This window comes from Sitophilus oryzae, unplaced genomic scaffold (genome assembly GCF_002938485.1).
Source record: "Sitophilus oryzae breed Bouriz unplaced genomic scaffold, Soryzae_2.0 scaffold_1297_pilon_pilon, whole genome shotgun sequence".
In the NCBI taxonomy this organism is placed as follows: domain Eukaryota; kingdom Metazoa; phylum Arthropoda; class Insecta; order Coleoptera; family Curculionidae; genus Sitophilus; species Sitophilus oryzae.
The window spans coordinates 9135505-9149486 of record NW_022145945.1 but is presented as its reverse complement, the minus strand read 5'-3'; the positions used below and the strand labels follow the sequence as shown (position 1 = coordinate 9149486).

The following is a 13982-nucleotide window of genomic DNA, read 5'->3' as shown; positions in this document are numbered from 1 at the left end:
ATGTGTTGTGTATGTGTATTTTTAGTATCAATCCGAAAGCTTCTTCGATTAATATACAGTATACAGTATGTCCCCAGATTGTCTTTACTAGAGGAAAAATATTTTTATTATTGACATTTTGAGAAAAATGCATTTTTTGTAAAAAATAATTTTGTTTATTCTAAATTGGTCAATCCCGTTTATCCCTTTTCCAAATTTCCAGAGATAGTTAAAAATAGAGTAGAGAAAATTAAAAAATTAAGATGAAAATATGGTTGATTTTATTCCTCTAAAAAATCCTAAAAATTAAAAGGCGTTTCTGTGGTAATATCTATCAAAGAATGAAAATGAAATTATTATACCTATTACCATAGAAACGCGTTTTGATTTTTAGGACTTTTCGGGCAAGATTCGACCATATTTTGTTGATTGTTTGTTTTTTTAGTTATCTCTAAAACGGTACGGAAATTTGGAAAAGTGTAAAGTGAATTCTGGAAAAGTGTCTGTGTATATTTTTCTCAAAATGTCAGTAATAAAAAAGTTTCTCCACTTGTAAAGACAATCCCGAGATATAATGTATACAGAGCGATTCAAAAAAACTTCATATTAGTTTTTTTTATTTTCTTAGGAGATCTTCATTCAATTTTTTTTACAAAATATATAGGCTGTAGCATTTAAAAAAAATCAGAGATATATTGGGTGACTTAAAAATGACAGTCGAAGATATTCCTCATATAATTTTACATATAAAATGACAGCGATCTTTATTTATAAGCCATCTCTAATGCAGATTTTTTCCGACCGTATTGTATTTTCAAAAAAAATAATAAACCAGTAAAAAAATAATAAAACAAGGAACAAATATTAAAATAAACACAAAAACTTTATGTAAAATATATTTATTTACTTGCGAATATTTTTAAAATGTGTAGACATAATTTTTGCTATATCGTAAACAGTCCCCTGGGAGACATCCTGTACATTCCTAGCGCGTTCTTTCGGACTGATAGTGAAATTGAGTCGGAAGATTTATTTTTAGTATAGTGTCTCAAACCTCGTGGCGATAAAACAATCACAAATACAACCATGTAAAAACTAAAGAGAATAATTTCTGAATAAATAAATAAAAATGAAGGTTGACGATGAACTTAAGAAAAGTCAAAATATACGTTTTGGAGATAATTTCGGAATAAAAATACATATAAACAAGAAGCAGAATTATTAAATTTAAAGGAATTTTGGTCTAATATACAGGGTGTCCCAGAAATAAGTGCAAGTATTTTAAGGGGTGGTAGATCTCGATAAAAAACATATTTTCTCTTTATCGTTTTTCAAATAAGTCCAAAATAACGGAATTATTTTACTTCGAAAATTTCTCCAAAAAAAAAGATTTTTTGTTCAAATTTTGAGAACCACTGGATCTTCTCTGGATTCTTTCTTCTCTGGAAACAGTTAAAATACTTGCACTTATTTCTGGATCTGGGACACCTTGTCTAGCAGATTTGTAAAATGTAGAATGAGTGGAAGGGTTCACACGATTCATTATGAGAAAATGAACCGTGTGATTCGATTCACTAAAACTAATGTAATGTGTCACTAAACTAAGTAATGCTCATCTCTAATCTACAGGTTATAACATAATCACAGCTATAGCTATAGATTTAAGCTTCTATAGCTTCTAATTTGTATGCATTTCTAAAAACTAGGTACACGAAAAAGCAAGATTCTTTAGCAAAAAATTATTTTTTTGGAAATTTTCAAAGTAAACTAACTCGTTATTTTGGATTTATTTGATAAACGGTAAAGAAAAAAATACTTTTTTTATCGAGATCTACCTATTATTATAACCTAACCAGCCCTAAAAATATTTGCACTTTAAATAAGTGCAAATACTCACCCTGTATAGCATCTTTTATTAGATATCTACTCTGTTTTAGCAGTAAAAATTATTGTAAGCATACAAAATTATGAAATGAAAAAAACAAATTAAAATCCAGAGGCAAATTTCTGAGTGGCTCTTCTAGACTATCGTACTAAAAATAATGTCAAGGTATATGGCGACATCTGTCGAAGGAGCGAAGAACCGTTCGTGTTTATATTTTCAAGAAGCGTGGCGACATCTTTCGGGGAATTCAAGAGTGCGCCATCTCTTAGACATTGGGGGAAAATCCCGAACGAGACAACAGAAGTTTCTGGAATCCAAAAGAACACGCCAGAGTTCTAGAATGTATATCGTATAAAAAGCGCTCAATCAGCTTTGAATAGAGTTCTGTAATAAGCGAATTCTGGACTATTTGGCGAAGGTTTTTCAAATAGTTATTTTTTTGTTGTATTTAATTAGTACCGTGTGTATAGTTGGAAAATAAATTCGTTAAGTGTTTTATCGTGTAACACAAACGTTCGACTTTCTAAACGTGAATTCCGCGAGAAATGTTCGGAAACGGTCCCGTCTGTCCATAACAGAAGACGGTCGACATCTGTAGCAAAATCTCATCTCTTGGTTTGCTATTATTTTTTTTTATCAGATATAGTTTAAATGTGTTGATGTTGTTAAATACAGTTGAAATTGTTATAAAATTCTGCATCTCTCATTTCAAATATTATTTTCGTTTTAATTGTTGCTCACAGCTAGCATTTTTTTGCATTACAGCTGGCGCCGTTCAAAGCCTATTTATTCAAAGTGGGCGAATTTTTAAAAAACTCTATATCTTGAAGAGGGAATCGAGCAAAATATCAACTATGCTATATTTTTGGAAAGGCAATTTTAAATTATTCTCAATGAATTAAAAATATACAGGGTGTCCCATATAAAAAATCAAATTTTCTGTTGATGATTCTTAAATTATTAATTTTAAAAAAATTATACTTAAACCAAAGCTTAAACCATGTTTTATCAGCAATGCAGGGGCGGGTAAAGGAATTTATTTTAGGGGGGGCCCAAATAAAAAGTAAAGTAGAATATGCTATTTAGGGCGTCATTTTTAACCCAAAAGCTTAATATTTAACCCAATTTAGAGATTTTAGGGGGGGTTCGGGCCCCATGGGCCCCCTCTGTATCCGCCACTGAACGAATGTAACCATACTTAACTTACTTACCTTACTAAACTTAATACTTTAAGTATGCAAACCATACTTAAACCAATATTTTCATAAAAATACGAAATTTTCAATAATATAAAAGTTACAGCGATTTGTTAAAAATGCACATTTTTGATAAACTCCGAAACATTTATCAATGTGCGTTTTCACCATCGTGTTTCTGATAAAAATTGAGCTCCAGACAGCGATATTAGTTTTCTTCTATATCCTATAAAAAAGGATGTTTTCCTTTAAAAGCGTCCAATTTGGCCTACCCTGTACACACTAAAAATATTATTGAAAAATAAAAACCTAAATGAGATAAAATAATTAAGTATGTATAGGATTTAAAAAATCATTCGCTTTACCAAACACGACAACATATCCTGATAATCCTTTAAATATATATTTTTACGTAATTGTTGTCAATGACGATACGTTTGTCAGAGAATAGTTTATAAAGATAAGAGACAGCTGTTATAATTTCATAAATAATTCAGAGATAAAACATTTTATGGTTCATGGACAATGTTGCTCAAAGTTCTATCGGTATTTCTAATTATTCCAGTTTAATCTAGATCGTTGAGAATCTTTCTCACGCTGGTTTGATTTTTTTGGGACTTGGGGTTAATTAAGTTACTGCAACCATAGGCGTCGACTTCAGTGGGAGAAAAAGGGTAAAACCAGAAAACTCTTAGCTTACTAACATATTCTTATGACATAATCTCTTAACAGCAATAAATTTACGTTTAAAGTTATTAAATTCACAAGATATCTTTTGTACCTCATAGTGCATCGATATAACTGTATTTTCTTGTAGAGTTATCTTTTTCCAAGATCACTTAAAACCTTATATCTTGAGTGAATATTCATTCTGATCCATTTTTTCATTTTTATATAATTAATGTCTTTTTCTGTGGTGTCTTATTAATATTTTTTTCTTTAATTAGTGACTTTTATTCGGTAGAGAACACTAATAATTATAGAAAGATTAAAAAATATAGACGTTTCCAGCCATAAAAATCTCTTTCTAAAAAGAAGATTTTTTCTCGGATTTCAAGCTACGCCATTTAAAAATCATTTTTACCTTTTTGTCGATCATATTATATAATCTTGACCGTGTACGACAAATACCACTGTGACAGTTAGTTTTGACGTAAGAAACGTCAAAAGTTGATGTCGTATGATCGCGACCAAATTTGGTGGGTAGACTATGTGAGCGACGCACAGTGATGCCGAAAACGCGAAAAGTGGCAAAAAATAATTTCTCAACTTACTGCTACATTTTTTAAAATTATTTTTGTTAAATGTAGTTTTCTAAGTGTATAAGTGATGTTTGGAATACAGAAAATTGAATTATATATACAGTGTGTACTTAAATTGGCTGTAAAAAATCAAAAATGGGTTGTAAAAAAATTAATTATATTATTTTGTCTTCAATGGCATATTAATTTAATACTCTATTCTTTGTAAAGTTAAAAAATCAAAAAAAGTTTGTGTAAACACATTAATAAATATACAGGGTTTTATTTTCAGCCCCTTACAATAGAATTAGCATTTCGTTTTTACTATAATTAATCCTTTTTTCAGAACTAGTTACCAATAAGTATTACACAAATTCAAGATATTGACATTCATTTCCATGTGAAAAAAAAAGAAAAAAAAAGAAAGTAAATACATCTGTATATTTTTTATGTAGTTAGATATTAATGAAAGTAACACCCTTGATTAAGGGTAACACCAAAACATCTAAAGACTGAGCGCTCTTTTCACATTAGATGTAAGCAGTTGTTCACTTACAACCATTTCATTTTAGTTATATTTTTAAATGTTCTATAATTTAGAAATATCTGTAATTACCTGTGGTAAAAATATTATACTTAGATGATAATTAGAACTTAGTTACAAGAATTTAATACGCAAGTAAAAGAAACTAAAAATTATCCTAAAGCTTCTAGATAAGATGGATAATATATTTAAGATGGATTTAGCAAATGGATAAAAAAATAGAATAATTTAATCTATAAGTTTTGGAGCCTCAGGATGCTGTTCTATTTTACTTGACAGGAGAAGTCTTGGTGATCTCTTACTATATCCGAGAAAATTAGTATCTAGAATGTACATGACATTCTTGATAAAATTTGTTGAATGAATATTGACGCATGATAGACACATTGACAGGTCTTTTTAGTTTATATTAACAATAATTATTCAAAATTAATGAGATTTCTAATAATATTAAATTTAATGTCATATAAGCACAAAACGAATAAAAACTTAGGCTTAACAGGGAAAAGCTAGTTAAAATTACACATTAAAAAGTATTTTTAAATTTGAATACTTTGTATATCGAAAATTAAATTGAATAAGAGAAAATATATTACAGTTTCCTTTCTAAAACTCATTAAAAATAACCAACAACAATATTTTACAGCACCTAAGAAACACCCAGTAATATACTGTCATACGTAATTTATTTTGGGAAACTAAACCTAACTAATGGTTTTCGGGAGAGTTAGGCAACCTAAAGTGTATTTGTGGGCTAATGTTGGTCATGAAACTTCGTAGTTATGAAGAAAAAAGGCTAATAATTGTAACCTACATCAAATTTTTTTTGAGCAATTTGGAGCATTTTGTATTAGCTTACATAAAATGAGATTTTAGATTAAGCAGTTCTTAATTACATCAAGGTATTTATTGATTTTTTTTATGGTACCAGGGAAGTTAAAACTAGAATTACCATGAGGAAAAACAGTTGAAAACATTGTACTTTCTCAGAGTACCATCAGTTTTTAACTAATTTATTACCAACGTTAAACGCACTAATTTTATTTAATCAAAATATTTTAGCTTCAGCTAATAATTTTATAAGCTCGAACATTTCTTATCAGGGATTAATAATGGGCCCGTTTTCATTCAAAAATCTTCACGATTCTAAAAATATGATCTATTAGGAAGTATACGAGTGAAATTATAATTAAAAAAAATACTTTTGATATTTTGATTTTCTGACGCTTTTGGGAACTTCTGCATCACTGTGCGACGGTGCACACGGCCCCACCCTGCAAAGTTGGATACGACGTTTCGTTTACATCTTCATCAGGGTGGGACTAAGGATTTGATATTGAAGAAAAATGTGTGTCGATTTCGGCATAATTGAAGACGGGCTACAGGATGACGCCCTCGAAGTTTCGAACCGATGCCTTTCAATGGACGAAATCATCAGGATTTTTTTCAACATTTCAAACTACAATTTTTCAAATATGTATTTCAAATCCTTCAATTTAATAGCTGTTAGTAAGAAGTGTCACTTCAAATATGAACACATAGTGCACACTCAGAAAACTGTACAAAATTTAACGCCTATGATATCCTTTACCGCTTGTTTTGATTTTTAAAAATTATATTTGAAAACAACCTTCACTTTTGTAACTTTGATCGAGATAATCTCTGAGATTCTCTTTTTAATAAACATATATTATTTGAAAATGCACTGTTGTAATTTGAAGAATCTACTGAATAATTCTATATTTGAAATTTTGACGTAAAAATATAATATTTCTTTAAGAAGAAATAACATAAATTCAGTAATAAAAAAATGTAGATATAGGAAGTTATAAATAAAACGAGAAGAATAAGCAAACATAGTCACATGAGAATGGATAAGAACAATTTACAAACAGTATCATCAGATTCAAACCAACATTATCAGTGTTTACTATAAACTATATCGACCTCTAACCACATAATTAACAATTATTTAACATCTGTAATCAAAAAATCTTTTAAACTAAATTTAAATGTAATATGAGCCTAAATTAAATACGTCCTTAGAACATTCATAAAAAATTATATAATTATTTAAAGTATTACATTATAATTAAACGATTAAATATAATATTTTAATGTTTATGTTAATATGTTGCTATAATTAAATGAATGAAAATGTTAATGGGGTAGTATATAGTTCATAACAAATAAACTTTTAGTCACGTGATTAAGCTTGACCGGCACTGTGTTGCCCACTTTTACATATTTTCTTTTAATCAGTAGATTTTAGGAAACAAAAATAAATTAATTATAAATATATAAACAGTTATTATTTACACCAACAAAACCCACCTCCTTAACAGCATTAAAAGGACATAAAGGGACATTACTATTGCTTTCCCATTCAAAATATTTTTTTTGAATGGCGTTTTTTGCAACGGTTATCAAGCTACCTTGTATACTTCGCACTAAAAGATTTTCTTAAAAGAACAGTGTTCGACTGCAAGGTCTGCTAGTAAAAAAAAAATAAGCTTAAAGTTTCAATTCATTTAAATAAAAAATTCGTAATACAAAACTAAAGTATCAAAAGGAATGACAATGTCAAGAAATAAATAAATAAATATGGCAACTTGACATTTTTTACAGGAGGGCTACCATCTGAATCGCCAGCGGGAAATTTAATTTTCAGTTAGTCAGCCCGGCGCCGAATTTGTACATGGTTGGCAATAATGAATTTAAAAATCGCGCCCTTGATTACGTAACTAACTGTCACTGTATCCTCTCATTGGACTTATGAAACTGATGAAGCTAAAAATATAGTTAAGATAGTACAAAAAAACAAAGAATTAAAACACTAGTATTAAAATTAAAGATAGTAACAAAGTAAAAATACTTAATAAAAAAGAAAAAAAGAAAATAATTAAAATATTATTTTTATGATACTAAAAGTAACCAAAATTAATTGTAAATATTATTGCTTGTATTTATTTTTCTTTCTTAACATTCGATATAACTAGTGATATATAAAATTAGCAATCAAAATATTTAAAAAAAAACTGTGTACATATTTAATATATTTCAGACTATCTATATTAGGCCATAATAATAATTCTTGATTTGACCCATGCTACATGCGATATGATTAATGCATACAGCATGTGATATTGCTAGCAAATTATAATAACGAAGTATATAATTATCAGGAAATAAATAGGCAGTAAATATGGATGTAGAAATATTTTTATTATTTATACAGTGTGGTCTTTAAATACTTTTAGATAGACAGTTTCAGTTGCGAGTGTTCTAATATCACTGGTTTGTAAAAAAAATAAATGTTTCTCGAACACTGCTACCACTCCTGCTGATTATTTTCTTTAGAAAAGCTGTATAATCTGGAGACCCACAAGAATTCCCTTTCTTTTGAAAGGCCAAGTTATAGTATTTCAAAGGCCAGGATAAGACACGAAAAACATTAGACGATCAAATCTATTTTCCAAGTCAAATTCATCTGTAAAAAATTTCAGCCAATAGAATTACTGGAAATCGATTCAAAATCGTTACGCCGTTACGTCGATACGCCGTTTTAGGGATAGCCTGGATGCACCCTCAGAGCGTCATGTTATATCGAATAAAGTAAAGGTTTCTATCGAATAAGTAAAAATTACTAAGAATAAATAAAAAAGTGCTTATAAAGGTGCCATTTAAAAATCAAAAGTTGTAATCATTTCCGGTGAAACAGGAAGTGACCCAAAACAATTGAAAACGTCAATCAATCCTAATTTATGTCATATACCAAATCTCGTTTTTATCTGAAAAATTATAAAAGTTATAGGGGCGAGCCTTTTTTTAAGACACATGCCCGGTGTATTGTTATACACTTTATGTGATTTTTTTATGATTTTATTACCTACTAGGTATGGAAAATGTGTGTCTAAAATTAGTGTTTTTAACACGGAAATGGCACCCTAGAACATGAAATTTAAAATGCTTGTTCCTTAAGCTTGAGAATATGAATGTTGACAAATATGTTTATTTCATTCCTCATTGTTTACGGTTGCAGCAACAAAAAAAACGGCGTATCCGCGTAACAGCGTAACGACCTTGAATAGATTTCCAGTAATTCTATTGGCTGAAAAATTCATCTGTCAGAAATTTTATCTGTCAAAAAACATTTTATGTTCCTCCATGATATGTTTATAGTGTGGACAGGTTGTTGCTTGCTTCCAAAACCCGAAACTTGTGTCATGAAGCCGTCGCATCGTTGCCCAAATCATCAGTTGATTTAGTAGTATAATATATATAATAAAAACAAATATGCTTTTTAAATGGACAACAAAAAATATAATATGTTTAATTGAATTATACCGAAATGCCGAGTGTTTATGGAATCCACGGGATAAAAAGCATATAGACCGTTACCAAAAACATTTTTATAAAAAAAAAAGATTAATTAAAAACTAGATTTATGGGTGGATATATGTAATGGAATTGGAAATGGCGTTACTGTTGATAAAGTTAAAAAGAAAAATTAAAAATTTGGTGGCACAGTTCTACAGAGAGAAAAAAAAAAATATAGCTCATATAAAAATCTGGTCCTGGAGCATATTTTGTTAGTAAATGGTTTGCCTATATGTATAAGTACATGGAATTTCTGTCAGACGAAAATGCAATTCGTCCTTGCACCGAAAAAGGAATAGATGATACAAATGTAACATAAACAGAAACACACACTGAACTGGTGTGAACATATTTCCTGTTGCAGCAACACAACGTAACATTCACAAGAATGAGTTACCTTGGTGTGGAAAGAATGTTTACGGAACTTTTGCTGTTGTGTTTCTTTGGTGTGGACGTAGGTTAAGTGCGTGTCTAAATAAATTTATATTTATATTATGCCGGGTCCAGACCAAGGCGACAAAAAGTAAACACGATTTTGAGACAAAAACAAGACAAACTTTCGACAAAAAATGGGGAATTCTGACAAGACAAACTTGAGACAAATTGTCCATACCGCAAGGACAAAAGTACAACAAAGTCAAAAGTTTAATTGTTGCGAATGAGTTTTATTAACCATGTGTGATTTCACTAGTCTCCTACTGTTGGCAGCACACGCCATCCACACTGCGCCCACAACTTGTCGTAAAATATACGAACAAAACATAGACACTTTGATTTTTACGACTCAAGATGGGACATTGAAAAGTCTACGAATTTTGAAACAAAGCAAAAATGAAACAAAAATGTCGCAGTAATATATTGGATTTGTTGTGTATCGAATTTTGTCGTAAAACATGAATGTTTCTGTCTTGTCGTTGTTTTGTCTGCTTGGTTTTATTTAGACACACTTTTAAGAGGATACAAATAAAAATTGAGATTTTTATGTACAATTAAAATGTATGTTGATTGACAGCGTGATTAACATAATTATTACTTTCGAACAAACAAAAAATGAAATTCTAAAACCACAAAGAAACATGCCACGTGTTATTTTCATGTATGCACATATTTTGTTAAAAGCATCTATTAGTCTATAATATACAATTTATAATTATTGTAAGTAGATATAATTAAGCAGACAGTTTGACCATGGCTGTAATAATATATGGTTACAGAGATACAGACAAATGGAATCTTTCTAGATATTTTATTCTATAAAATCAGGCCTTATATTTTTCATATATTTAATTGTTTGTGTGTATAATTATTTATTTATGTTTCTTAAATCTCTTTCTTGGTTGCTGTTTTACGTATATTAGTTCAGTCATTGGGGATTTCTGCTTGGAAAAAAGTCCGGAAGTTTTGAAACTTTGCAGGTTTATAGGTTTTGGGGTCCCTAACTAAAATCCAGAAAATGCACATTTCCAGACTTGCCGCCGGCGCCGCCATCTTGCCAAGATGGCGCCCAAAATCAGTATTTTGTAAACATTTCGAAAACTATGCGTTTTTCGCAAAAAATTGAGGAGGGTAAAATTAAAGAGAATAAAATTTCCTATAAAAAAGGTTCTATGAAAATTTTCGCTAAAGGCAACCATTTAGGCACAAAATCCGTGGAAATTTTACAATTTTGCGTAAAATATGATAATATGTATAGTCGATTTTCCGAAATCAAATGTCGATTAGGGTGCACTAAAACTAGTTTTAGTTTAGCTCCTTCAATTTTGTCATGAAACAGTGGCGTATCATTAATTCGCTCATCAATTTATGAATAATAAATTTTAATTATTGAAAATGTGTACTTACTTGTTTCCACACCACCCAAGAGGTAAAGTACATGGCGCGTTTATTTTAACGTGGTCTCCCCGGAGGCCTACGATCCAGCCCCGTACCTAAGGGGGGGGGGGCAAACCGGGGTACCTGCCCCGGGCGCCAGTGTCAGGGGGCGCCAAAATCATAATATAATATGGTTGAAAATCAAAAAAATTGCTCCACAAAGCGCCTAGTATGCACCTTACGTTCTTCTATCAAGAACTATCAAGTATTCATTTTATTTTAAAACGCCCAGTTAGTTTTTGAACACATTCTAAAGTTTCATTCAGATCCTCGCAATTAGTGGAATAACTTAGCGGTTTCAATTAATTACACTTTTTAGTTTACGATCGATCATTCACAATGTTTAAAAAACACAATTAAAATTAATAAAATATTCTAGCAACAGCTTGCGGTAGTCAGTTGTATCCATAAAGAAAGCCAAATATTTGAGCTTATAAAACAATAAACTTTTGATTTCTAACCACGATTTCTCTTGATGGATGATGCTAATCAATGGACAAAATGACATTTTTCGCAAAATTTGAAAGTATAGTTAGTGGAAAGTCAAAAAGTTTGTTTACTTTTTCTCTACTAATTGAAAATGACTACCACTAATTTAGACGTACTGAATGCTTACAATGAAATTAAAGGAACAAACTTCTACGCTAATTGAAACCATTAATTTATTCCACTAATTCGGAGGCTCTGAATGAATCTTAAGGGCTCATTCTGTCCCGTTTACGAAAAATGCCTACCTATATCTAGATATTTGTAAGTTTTTTTAATTAATTTATTGCAAACGCTGGAGAGAGGGGGCGCTACTATCGATTTTTTGCCCCGGTTCAAAAAAATTGTAGATCCGGGGATGAATTTAGCGATAATTTTCATAGAACCTTTTTTATAGGAAATTTTATTCTCATTAATTTTGCTCTCTTCAAATTTTTGTGAAAAACGTATAGTTTTCGAGATATTTACAAAATACCGATTTTGTCTGGAAGTGTGCATTTAATGGATTTTAGTTAGGGACCCCAAAACCTATAAACCTGCAAAGTTTCTTCCGGACTTTTTTCCAAGCAGGCCCTTTTTTGATCCCTAATGACTGAACTATATTATTTCTTATCAATATTGATGAGGTATATAAGAATTAAAAAAAAAATAATAGAAATAAAATTTCTGAGCCACAATAATTTGTATGTTCATGTTCTAAATAGGGTATTTTTTCTCTATATTGATAAAGACGAAAATACACGTCGAAATGTTTTTAAATAAAATATTTTTTTTTTAAATATTATTGTGAATATAATTTAGAAAGAAGTTTTATAATATAGGAGAATTTAAGCATATTATAGGCAGGTATATCGTACTTAACTCTAGCATGTTTCGTGTAACACGTGCTGTTTTCTTTAAATCATCAGATGTTGAAAGCTCTCATAATCTATATAAATAAATCGACGTTTAAGATTTCCGACTCCATTTAGTCAGGTATTGCCAAGAAGCTACCCAAAGAAAATACGAGCAATGCGCAAAATTATATTTGGAATTACTAAATTTAGTCAGGATATTGAATAAAATATGTGGGGATATTTATTCTATTGGAGCCACATTTAGGTTGATTTTTATAACGTGTGATTTTAATTATTTAAATTTTAATCATCTTTTATATTTGTATTCATAATTGGACCAAGGCCAACTTGACCGTGTACGACACGTGTCACTGTGACAGTTAGTTTTGACGTAAGAAACGTCAAAAGTCGATGTAGTCCGATCGCGATGGCTTAAGTCATATCTTGGCAACAGAAGGCAGCTTGTGAGGATTGATACGTCTATGTCTTCTTGTAAGCCTATAGAATGTGATGTCCCTCAGGGTTCAGTACTTGGTCTTATTTTGTTTCTGGTGTTTATCAACGACATTGCAAATCTAGACATTAGCGGTAAAATCTGCCTCTGCTGACGATACTAGTTTCACTTGGAGCGGCCCAGATGTTACGGCACTATATAATGTTATATCCACTGACTTACGCACCATTAAATCTTGGTGCGATTCTATTCTCCTATGCTTCAACCTATCAAAAACTAAAGTTTTGTCATATAAAGTACTGTACAACCTTTTGTACTTAATAACATCACTATTGACGTCGTGGACTCTGTGAAATTCTTAGGACTTGTTGTAGACAACTCGTTAAAATGGGACTTTCACATTGAAGCTCTATGAAAGAAACTAAGGGCTGCCTGTTTTGCGCTAAGATCAGTTTCTAAGGAACTTAACTTATCAACCTCTAGAATAGCCTATTATGCCCTTTTTGAGTCACATCTTCGCTATGCTCTTACATTCTGGGGTACTTGCTGCGCAACAAAATTTGATCGTATTTTCAGACTTCATAAGAGAGCAGTTCGATATTTATTGGGACTGAACAGTAGAACTCACTGCCAGAATTTCTTTAAACATTTCAAAATACTGACTCTTCCTTCTTTATTCATTTTTGAATCCGTTTGCTTAATCCGCAAGCAACATATCTGCTATTCCCGAAAGGCCATCTCATAACTATCCACTTAGGAATGCGGAGCACGATCTTTATCTGCCAACCCCGAGCTCAGAACTAGTTAAAAGTTCAATACTGTACAATGCCAAAAAAGTGTACAATCATCTGCCTTTGAATATCAAGTCGCTTTCATTCTTTCCCACATTTCGCAAAGCTCTGAAATCATACTTACTGGAGAGGGTCCTATATGCGGTAAATGACTTTTTTTGTTGATGTTTAATCATGAACAATTATGAATTTTAAAATTTTGATCATCTCACACACTGGTCAAAGGTCAAGTATTTAATATTTTATAACTCTTAAAATTATATCTACTTACAATCTTCCTATTGTAAAATTTTATTGATACGCCTTTTTTGTGTTCTG

At 30.6% G+C, this 13982-nt stretch overlaps 1 protein-coding gene across 2 annotated transcripts in view; it reads left to right on the top strand.

The window, feature by feature from the left end:
• The window catches only part of LOC115874715, a 68372-nt gene that overhangs the window by 1403 nt on the left and 52987 nt on the right, over positions 1-13982 (top strand). The window lies entirely within an intron of this gene.